Source organism: Pinus tabuliformis, chromosome 1_2, assembly GCF_031772625.1.
Source record: "Pinus tabuliformis cultivar Carrire ecotype Pingquan chromosome 1_2, CPIR1, whole genome shotgun sequence".
Classification (NCBI taxonomy): domain Eukaryota; kingdom Viridiplantae; phylum Streptophyta; class Pinopsida; order Pinales; family Pinaceae; genus Pinus; species Pinus tabuliformis.
Genome location: NC_142298.1, coordinates 1,015,615,255 through 1,015,625,587, shown reverse-complemented (window position 1 = coordinate 1,015,625,587; position 10,333 = coordinate 1,015,615,255).

Below are 10,333 nucleotides of genomic sequence, written 5' to 3'. Positions count from 1 at the left end.
TGAACCAAAAAAAATAAAGAGAGTTATGCTTTAAAAAAACAATTACAAGTAGATCTTCATGGTTGGAAAAAAATAGAAAAGTATACATAGAATATGTAGCTACAGCAATTCCATCCTTGTAGCACTAAATCAGAAATCAGAGATATAATGGATATATGTTACTTGTAATTTTTAAAAGGGGGCTTGTTTGGTCTAACTTTAAAATTCCAGTGAAATTTCTACTAAAAAGAAGAACATACCTCAAGAATTACGGAAGAAATAAGTACTTTCTACTGAAAAGGAAACCATACCTTAAGAATTGCAGAAGAAAGAAGCCATCTGCAGCCATCATTTCACATAATAATTTGACTCCGGGAGATAGTGTAAGGTTCCAAGTTCCTTCTGCGAGAGTAATTATTATTGAACCATGCGTTTATCTCATTGTTTATCTAGCCATTTCTTTCTTTGGACAGGCAACAACTGGCTCAACTATTGCAGAGAACAATGGGCTAACATGAGCATGGAGGGGCAAGAGGAATGAGCATGTATTGTTTATTGCGTGGAACGAATACAGGACAGGAGATATAGGAGGTGACAAGTGGCCCAAAGAACATCCAGGTGGCCGGCATGCAGCTAGTGGAGACTTAAAAAATTTGCATAAAAGATTTCAAACGCTGCGATATAAATAAATTGCAAAAACTTTGATGTAAAGAAATTGGCAACAGTATATAAAATGATAGAACTTTGGATAAAATGGTATTGCTTCTTGCAAAATGAAGGCACGAAAAAATCACTGCTGAAGGGTGCCAGAAAACTTTGTATAAAACAAAGTTACCACAATATTTTTGTCTCGGACCATGTGAAGGACGCAATAAGAGGTACAATATTTTTCAAAGGAAAACTTTGGTTAAAATTTCAGTGAATCACATTGTCAGCATTAAACTTTGGTTAAAATATGCTTAGGCGGGAAAAAAATCGGTCAAAAGATGAATTAATGCAGAGTCAACGATCAATCGATCACTATAGTCCAGGCATGGACTAATAAGGGGTGTTTTAAAGTAACAAGTTACTATTATATGTGACAATAATATGGAGAAAACAACAATAAGATTGGTTAATATATACTAAATATAAATTATACGTCTTTATTATTTTATTGGCTTTACATGTATTGAATCAATTATGCTAATATTTTTTAACACACTGGAAAAAATGTCATTATTTATCACACGAAAGGCTCCAAACTCTTGCTCTATACAAGTTTGAGTTTTATGAGCTTAAATTTTATAGAAGATATTTGTAAAAGGTTTTGGGATAATTAGAAAAATTATTGAAAGGATTGAACGGGAGGAGCGATGGCAGGGTTCGGCGCGTTTAGGGTTCCAGCAAGGTATGCGGCCGCCATCGATACTACCACAGTGTTGGCTGAGACAGGAACGGATTGGGGTCTGGCTGCGAGACCCTCAGCGATAGAAGATTTCCTTAAGACGTGGAATGGAATCCTCAGCGGAGAGAAGCAACAGGACCCGAACTTTATGAAACAGGTATTTGAGTTTTTCTCCCCTTTCTCGGCATGTTTCGTAATCCTCAGGGCGTCTCTGGACATCCCCCTTCACTGGACGAGTTTTTATGCAATACACCTTTCAATCCACACACAGTCATTGTGGTTTCCGCCCCCATTATTGGGTGATTTACCCTGGTCGATTTGCCCTGGTCGTGGAAAGGGGAAACAGAGTCGAACGCCAAAACCTCTGCCCTTTCTTGAACCTCAGGGGAGGCATGGAACGAATCCGCTTCCCCCTTATTTCTATGATTGCAGCTTGGGTTTTTACCAAATAGCACTGGCCATCAATCAGAAGATGCACATTAGTGTGAATACAGATCTCAGGCCGACTATCACCACAACAAGGGTCGGCATCAAACGACATATGTGGCAATCAACGACTGGAGGGACAGAGTTCCAAATAGCAGTAGCAGGGGACAAACAATCTAATCCAGCCCTCCAGGACCCAGAACAGGACTGTATCCAACTTCTCATCAGAATCCTGTCAGGAAAAACTATCTGTAAGCATTTCTGGAAAGGATCTTTGATAAAAAATATAAAGGATGAAATACAGGCAGATACAGGCATCCCATCAAATATGCTAAACCTGATACATGCAGGCAAAATCCTGCAGGATAATTTAACAGCACAGCATTATGGTATTGGTCGAGACTCAACCATCACAGTAAGCACAAGGCTGAGAGGGGGAAGCTCTGGCCCAGGGCATAAAGGCATAAATTCCTTTAAAGATGCTGTCAAAGGGAAGTCAAAACCTACAGGTTCTCATCATGACGCAGCAAAGGGGAAAGAACATGCCACTGTTAATATTCCTCCAGGGCAGTATATAGTGGATGAAGTACCAGAGAGCCCCTCCATTCCGCTGGATTTCCCAGAGGTAGAATGCATATTTTCAGATCTACAAAAAAAAGCTGTTATTTGTAGATTTAACGGCTTCTGGCCTAAAACAGATGCCCTGTATCAATGGATCCATACGGCTTGGACAACAAACTGCCAGATCCACCTATGCTCGAAGGGTTTCTTCATAGTAATTTTCCGAGCAGAAGAAGAAAGGGAAAAAGTATTCACTGAAGGACCATGGTTCTGGGGCAGTGCGGGGTTATTTCTCACCCCTTGGTTCCCGGAATTTGATCCAAATACCATGGTGGTATCAAGGATGCCGGTATGGGTAAGGATGCACAACCTTCCGATACATTTCTGGCACTTTAAAACCTTATCAGTTATAGGGAATACTCTTGGAAAAATGTTAAAGATCGATACAGAAAGACACATAAAAGGAATTTTTACCTTTGCTAGAATATGTGTAGAGGTAGATCTCAGCAAAGGGCTACCAGAAAGCATCATCCTGAATTTCAACAACACACAGTGGAAACAATCTTTGGATTATGAGAATACAGCATTCAGATGCAGGGGATGTCAACAAACAGGTCACCTGTTCAATACATGTAAAAGCCTAAACAAAAGCAAGCCTCAACAAAGGAAGCACAAAGGATGGCAGAACATAGACTCTGCCAGGAAGAAGAGAACAGCGGAAAAGAAAGCCCCCCCAGTATCAGAAGACGAAGAAACAGAAGTAGAGGAGGAAGACACCACCAGTGAGGAGGCTGAAATAGAGAACCAGAAGGAAAATACAACAATCAACAAGGATTCACAGCCACTCTCAAATCAGGCAGAGTCCCAGCAAAATCAGGTTGAGATGACAAGCGTGGATCAAGGCATTGGAGGCATCAAGCGGCATCATCACTCAGATACTTCAGATTCAGACAAAGAAACAGGGCATCTAAAAGTATCATCCCAGCTAGTTATTGCCTCAACCGAGCCCACTGTGGGAGAGTGGCGCAAGGTTGACAAGAAAAAGGGGAGGAAAACCTGAAGTGTCCCTCCCCCATCTCTCTTCTTTCTCTTTTCTTATTCTTTGTGCACGTTAGTTCTATAACGTTGCGTCTGCTTATGCATTGTAACTTTTTATTTTTCTTAATAAAAAGTTCGCTTTTTCTTCGGGAAAAAAAAAAAATTAGAAAAATTTTTATTAAACCATTGAACTATTTTCAATATTTATTATTTGATAAATTATTTAATAAAAGAATATTTATGAAATCTAATTATTATTAAACAATTGAGCTATTTTCAATATTTATTATTTGATAAATTATTTAATAAAAGAATATTTAAGAAAAAAGTAAGGAATAAATTGAGAGTGGATAAGCATATATATTTAAGTGAAATATCCATTCATGTGTGCCATAAATAGTGGCCATAATTTGAAAGACCGCCATCCATGATTGCGCTCCCTGATTACTGCAACAAAATGGTCCTGCGTAGGGAGACATATAAATTTGGTCTTTTTACTCGAGGAAAAAAACCATATTCGGAAATAAAGTTCATTAACATTGTCTTAAAAATATAAATTTATATCATGTACCCATTTACAACTTATAAAATATGTTTTAGATTTATTCTATCATCCCCTTTTTGGAAACCCATAAACTATGTTTTAATGTATGAATTCAAGTCATTTTTATCACCTTATTGGATTAAATTTCTTTATTTTCAATCAAAAGCACATTATGTTTGTCAATTAATTATTGTTAAGTTTATAATGTTCATCCATGGATGCTAGAGTATATTTCACTCGTGACATAGTACCTATGTAATGCTTAGTGGGGTTAATATTCCGTTGTGAATTCTTTGCATTATACAATAGCTTACGACAATGAAAGCTTCAAGGAGGTTTAAAGTTTTCGAAACATGTAAATATATGTTAATACATGTTTTTCACTTTTGATGCTTGGGTGGCACATGGCGTTTCAATTTATGGTTTTTGTAACTCTGGTAAAGGAATTAAGGTTTTAATGTAATATGGTTTAAATTTTTTTTATGTCGTGGGATCTTATATATTTTATGGTAAATAATGAAGTTTATTAATGATAAAAACTAGAAATGTGTTTTTAAATATTTTGTTGGTTTTTCTAGTTTTGGTTTCGAAGGTAAATTTTCATGTCTTATGTGTAAAATCCATTGTTTATGTTTCTATTTGTTAGGAATTAGTGTCTACATTGAACTAATATAAAATTCTTAGAACTTAGCCTTCCAAAATTTAGAAGTGAATTTAGCATCCCGTTGAGATATTACCATTTTTGGTACCACATGCAATCGAAAAATTATGTTCATGAAGATGTTTGCGATATGAGTTATCCCAAATGTAGATTGTACCAATATAAAGTGAGTTTCCTTAGTTTGTCTATGAAGAACATGATGAATTCATGTTGTCATCTTGTTCTTGGTTGTCTTGTAATAAAGTCCAAAGAAATCACTTCCCATTTCTATTCCAGAATGACTAGTGGATTCATTAGTCCAGCTAGGTGTTGGTGTTCTAACTTCATGATCTTAATTAGATCATTATATTTTTTTCATCCATATCAATGCATTTGGAGTGGAAAAAGTGAAGGAATCAACTCACGGAACCGTTTTTACTAGTGGGACCCAGTTTGGAAAAATGGGGTTTGAAACCTTCCGAGAGCATTTTGAGGCATCAAACAACATTTTTGGGGGGTAAAACTTAATTTCTTAAGCACAACACCTCTTCATGTTATTCTACACACAAAAATCTTTCCAAGAGCACAAAAATCACATCAATTGGAGTCTGTATGCAAAAGTTATGCCACTCAGTATTTGACCTTCCTGTTTTCACACCTATAGTTCGAAAGGATGATACGTCAGCCCCCATTATTCATGGAAAAGGGGCTAACCATGTGTTTGTGATGTAAAGGACTCTAGCAGAGTATATTTTGTAACTCTAGTTAAGAGTTGATGTAGTCAAACTTAACCACTACTAGGCTATCGGGTAGTATTATAACTGAGCCACTAGGAGGAAGAGGCATTCCATTCTTTCAAGAGAATTTTGTTCCATAGTTGAGAGAATATAACCAAGGGAGATAGGAGGTAGAGCACACAGAGAGGATTTGTGCACTATAGCAGCCCACGGGCCACAAACATTACTTCTTTGTATCTGCAGCCATATTTTCAGACAAAGAAAGATAGCGAAGTGACCTCACCTTCCATCTGGGTTTTCTCCCTAAAGGGTTTCCCAGAGAGAATATCTTGTGTATTATGTGTGTGTGAGATTATTGTGTCATTCTCTGCTTTTCTGGTTGATTCACTTTTACATGTATGCACTAATTACAATTAATTTTACAGATCTAGAAATTAAATAAAACTATAATAGTGTAGAATCTTAGATTTTTAATATAATATTATCAGATCTGTTGTGATGAATTGTCCAATGGAACAATCACGATAGTTTACAGATCAATTCACCTACTGACATTCTAGACATTTGGACAAATATTCTGCCACTTAGTTTTTCAGACCAGGCGAATAACACTCTTTTCTTAGTGCAGAAATCATTTTTCGATAACTACGGTGTCCAAAATATGGCTTCTTGTGGTGCTAATTTAATATCAATTGTTTGAAACAAATTGCATTTGGAAAGTACAATTTATTTCTATAAGTTAACATTTTTTTTGAATTTTCATCATAGCCCAAAACTTCTACTTTTTGTAATTTTTTTTCTGAAATTCCTCATAAATCTAATCCACCTGTATTGAATTTCAGATCTTCTCAACAGTATTTGTAGTGGCACTACTAACAAAAATTCACATTAGTGTATTGTCATGTCTACTTAAAGCATATGATAGTTTATTTTCTTTATCCTTAATATGCTTTATATCGAATTCAAATTTGCTGAGAAAATCCAGCCACATAGCTTTTCTAACGTTAATATTTGGCTAGCTTAAAATGTATTTTTGGCCAATATGATCTCTCACGAATGTGAACTTTGTATCTAACAAGTAGTGTCTCCACATTTTTAAAGCATGTATTACAACAACCAACTCTAAGTCATATATTGAATAGTTCTTTTCATGTGGTTTTAGTTTCCTAGATTCATAGGCCACTACACAATTATCCTTCATTAAGACTCCACCTAAGCCCTCCAAACAAGCATTTGTGCATATAAGGAATTCCTTTTTTGGATCTACAATTCTCGAAATAGGTGTTATTGTCAATAATTGTATTAGTTTCTCAAAACTTTCTTGACACTTGGTTGTCCACTCAAATTTTGTTCCTTTCTTTTGTAATGAAGTGATAGGATAGGCCAGCTTTGAAAAAACTTCAATGAAACTTTTATAGTATCATGTAATCACCATGAAGGATCCGACATCTGACACATCCTTAGGTATGGGCTAATTCAGAATGGCCCTAGTACCTTTTTTCAGTTCAAAATTCATTTCTTCCTTTGAAATAATATGGCATAGATATTGTATTTTGTCTTTGTAAAACTCACATTTACTCATTTTTGCATATACTTTTTGCTCTCTCAATATTTGCAGTACTAATCCAAATTGTTATTTATTCTCCTCTTCATTTTTATAATACACCAAAATTTCATCTATAAACACTAGCAAAAATTTGTCAAGGTACTTACTGAGCACACTATTCATTAAACACATAAATGTTACCAGTGTGTTTGTAATACTAAATGGTAACACTATGAATTTGTAGTGATCATATCTGGTTCGAAAAGTTGTTTTATTAATGTTTTTATCCTTTATTCTTAACTAGTGACACTCAATTCTTAAATCATTTTTTGAGAATATGGCTTCCCCTCTTACTTGATCAAATAGATCATCTATGTCGGGTAGCATGCATTTATTTTTAATGGACAATTTATTTAATTTCCTATGATCTATGTACATTCTAAATGTGCCATCATTCTTCTTCAAAAATAGTACTAGGGCTCCTCACAATGAAACATTAGGTCTAATATAACCTTTACTAAGTAATTCATGTAACTACATTTCTAGTTAAAATAATTATGTAATGCTCATTTGGTAAGGTGGCCTAGACACAAAAGGAGCTCCTGACACTAGATCAATGGAGAAATCTATGTCCCTGTAGGGAGGTATACCTCGAATCTCTTCCAGAAAAACATCTTTGAACTCACTAATTATTGGTAACTCCTCTAAGTTTTGATTCTCTATTTTCTGAATATTCTCTTCAATTTGAACAATAAACAGTTGAGAACATTTTCTTGCACAACTTTTCAGTTGCAATGCAGAAATTTGTCTTACTGAAACTAGTTTTGGTATGCCTTTTATCAACTGTTTTTGTCCATCTTGATTTTCAAAACTCACTATTTTCTCCAAATAGTTTCTTAGAGTTCCATGTTTTCCCAACCAATCCATACATATTAACACATCATATTACCTTAAAGGAAGTATATTTAAGTTTACTTAAATGTTACAACCATTTAAATCTATGGGACACTGATTTAAATGGCTAGTTACTTTCCTTTTGGTGCCTATTGGTAGTTGTACCAGCCATGCATTCTTAAAATTTTTAGTTTTTAGCTTACATTGTTCCACCATTTTATGACTAATATAACTTAGAGTAGCCCTTGGATCAATTAAGATAGAGATAGAATGGTTCACTTCAAAATATTTTTTGCAATATCATTCACGGTTGTTGCTTCACATACTTCTTTTATATTTTGAAGATAGCTTGGGTTATGTGGACAGTCCCTCAACAAGTAAGGTTCTACACAATCCCAGCATTTCAAAGGTTCCCATTCTTTGACCCCTCCTATATTTTTATTATTTAAATCGATGGCTTTTAACCCAGTTTAGATTGTGCAGGTTGGGTTGACTTACCTCTGTTGAATTTCTTCTCCTAGTGATCCCTTTTAAAAAATTTAAGATATCTAAGCATTTGCATTTTTGTCCCCATTGCAGATTTATTTTTTTCCATGTCTTAACATGATCTTGAGCCTTCTCCTTTATTTTTAAATTGTTTATAACACAACCTTTCTTTCCTCACTACTTCGTCCATTGTTTTAGGATTTTGAAACTCAATCCTTTCTTTATAAGAAATCAGTAAGCAGTTTAAAAACCTTTTCACTTTGGCTTTCTCTTCCTTGATGTAGGGAACATAACATAAAAAATTGGTGAATTTAGCCATGAACTCATCCATAGTTAATTGTCCAGCCTTAAATCAAGGAAATACTTTTCCCGGTCATCATAGTATCGTTTATTTAAATATATAGACTTGAATTGTTTTTGGAACATTCCAAAGAAACTGTTTTTTGTTCTAGCATATGCACTATTTTGACCTCCTCCCACCAGAGGGAAAATTTCCCTTTTATGTAATAAATTGCCAATCTATACTTCAAATTACTCTCAAACTCATAAACTTGGAAGTACATTATCGTATTGAGAATTCATGCTTCCGCATCCTCTTCCTTTTCACCATCAAATGTAAGGGTTTAATTTTTTTGAACTCCACTTGCAACTCCACTTTCTTCTTCCTATTTTATGACTTTGGATAGGTTTTTCTTGATTCATCTCCACTTCTAGAGATTTTTTGTTTCTTCCTCGGCATTTTTTCTTTGCATTGGTTCTATTTTTTCTCCCTCTCCCACTATCTCTATTGGTCTATGACTAGATTTTTCAGTTAAATCTCTTATCATCCTTTCTTGTTCTTCACTAGCCTTCAACAATCACTCATGATTGATTCTAAGGTGAATAAACTCTTGTTGTAAACTTCTCATAATTTCCATAAATTTATTTTTTGGTTGGGTGTTTCCTCCTCCTAACTCCACATAAATTCCTTCTCCCTCTACCGCAGGAATATTAGAATCACCCTCCATTCTGTCCCATAACTTTTCTTCACTTGAGTAGCTTGCAGTCAACACAACTCATAATTAGTTTATACATTTCAAACTGTATCCACAATCTTATTCAAATGTATTTAAATGTGGTGGTTCTCTGTAGGCCCAGTTTTGGAACTGGTGCTCTGATACCATATGTCACAAACCCAATTTCCTTACCAATTTTTTCCTATTTATATCACTAATAGATTTTCTGCACATGTTTATGTATTTACATGTTATTATATGTGTAAAATAAACCATTAATTGTTCTTTGATCAATTTGGATTGATTATTATTTTCATTATGTTTATGCTTCATTTTTGGGTTTGACCCTATTTCATATCCTTAGGATAAATTGATTACATGAATGCTAATGAAAAATCCTTTTTGGTCAATAGCGCAAGACCTTTCCCATAACCAATGACTTGTTAATGCATATCATTTTAATACTAAGGTTAACATTACGATTCCCTGCTTCTATGTTTTGGGATCCCAAGCCAATTGTGTATTTCATATGTGATGCCTATGTTATTGGGAATTTCCATGTAGGATTCTCTTAGTTAATTTGATAAAATATTTCCCTGGGCCACATTATTTATAAAAAATATTATTCCATATGTTACCTGGCATGCATAGTCTAAACTCCAAGGTTTGTATATCATGGCATTCTATTTTTTTAACACGGTATAAGTTCCATACTTATGATATAACTAGAAAATGTTGGTGGAAATATCAAAGTGGGATAGATGGGTTAACCCATGAGTCCATTAACCTATCCACTTGGAAAAATGGGAATTAGCCACCCAATTGTGCCCATGTGAATTGCATATGTTGTGAGTTCCTAGGTAGTGAACAAGGGTGATTTACTCATGGTTGTTTGGATGGTGGTGATAATTTATAAGTAACCCTAGTGGTTTTTTTTTGACCTCTTTGTAGTTTTGGTTTCATTTTTTTTCTCTAGAAATTATGGTGTCACTCTATTGAAAAATACTACTTGATTTTAGTTCTTCCTCTCTATATCTATTGGGAATTGGTCAGGTTTCTTTTTCTTTACCTATATGACTGGGGACATGGAAGAGGGTTCA